This window comes from Cornus florida, unplaced genomic scaffold, assembly GCF_030987335.1.
Source record: "Cornus florida cultivar Cherokee Brave unplaced genomic scaffold, ASM3098733v1 CherokeeBrave_3.0.0_Hap2_Chr08, whole genome shotgun sequence".
In the NCBI taxonomy this organism is placed as follows: domain Eukaryota; kingdom Viridiplantae; phylum Streptophyta; class Magnoliopsida; order Cornales; family Cornaceae; genus Cornus; species Cornus florida.
The window spans coordinates 4,664,600-4,665,971 of record NW_026775578.1 but is presented as its reverse complement, the minus strand read 5'-3'; the positions used below and the strand labels follow the sequence as shown (position 1 = coordinate 4,665,971).

The 1,372-nt window shown below is 36.9% G+C and overlaps 1 long non-coding RNA gene across 1 annotated transcript; it reads left to right on the top strand.

Annotated features, from left to right (window-relative positions):
• The first annotated feature begins 286 nt into the window (after nucleotides 1-286).
• LOC132268346 (uncharacterized) lies at nucleotides 287-1,172 on the top strand. The gene is made up of 2 exons (XR_009469285.1): nucleotides 287-817; nucleotides 912-1,172. It is a non-coding gene; the product is annotated as an uncharacterized LOC132268346 (long non-coding RNA).
• Nucleotides 1,173-1,372: the final 200 nt, after the last annotated feature.

Below are 1,372 nucleotides of genomic sequence, written 5' to 3'. Positions count from 1 at the left end.
ATGCACTCAGTCGCCGACCTGTTGGTAGTCTTTCTGCTCTATTCACTACTGAGTGGAATGCTTTAAAGAGTGTGGATGAGTTATCGGATGCTTTTATGGCTTGCATGGTGGTTATACCTTCCATCACTGGCCCATTTCACTTGCTCTCAGTCTAGGCTTCAGAATTGCTTCAGTGGATATTGGGCCTGATGAGTGGTGATCTGGTCGGGCCAAGTATTATTCCCGGACCCAATTTTTAGTAACCCGGGTTGTGACCGGACTCGGTTATTTTTGGCATCCTCAGAGCCATTGCTGGGATTGAAGATGAACAGAGGTTGGAGGTCCTAAATCCATCAAATCATAATGTAAGGAGGATAGCCTGTTAAAACTATCTGATTTGATTTCTGAACCTAAACCGGCCCTTATTACTTTCTTTACACTAGTAGAAAATAACATCCAGGAAAGAAAACCCTGGATTTTTGTTTTTCTTATTTTCCTTAACCCGGAAATATTTGATCCTGAATTTTTGTTGTTTTACAACTAAACTATCCTGTAGAAATCTGATTCTTCCCAATCAATTAGTCATCTTACCCAAATGTTAGTCTGATATGTGATTAAGTGAGCTTTAAAGTATTATTTAAATATTTGGCGCATGCGCATAAATCGAACAATAAAAATATATATAAGACAGATCTGGTGAAGCTCATGTGTGAGCCTGCTCTTGGAGCCTATTTTCACAGTTAGTGGATCTTATATATTTGTGGCGCAAAGCGGGAAGGACTTATTGCCCAGCGTCTCAGAATTAATTGGGTTCAAGATATCATTGTGGTTGTTTCTGGTAATTAGGTTTATTTTATTTCAATTTGAAAAAAAAAAAATTAATGTTATTTCTCTAACTGACTGTTCGTTCTCTCCATGACTGTATCTTGAAGTTGTTTGGAGGTATTAGGGGCTTTGCAGCAGATAGAGGGAAAAAGTTAAAGACCAAAGCCTCGAGATTAATTGGGTTCAGAATATCATTGCGGTTACAAGTTGTGGTGGATGTAGCGTTACCAAGTCAACCACTGGAGGTATTCAGGTGATGGCTTCGGTAACGAGTCAATTAGGGTATTTGAATGCAATGTTATAATCTTATTCATATAATGCTGTCATTATTTTGAACAAGATAATTAATTGTTTGGTTTTTCAGGTTCGATGAAGATTGTTATGTTCATTAAGATTGTTATTTATTTTTTTATTTTTTATTTCCCACTTGAATTGATGGACAGGAAGAAAACTAAAGAAGAGTAAAATGGCCTAGGACCAATATCTTGACCTATAATGTCTTGGAGATCAGGGTCTGGGCTAAATCTTTCTACTAAACATATAGCAAATTTGAGTTTGAATTTTATAT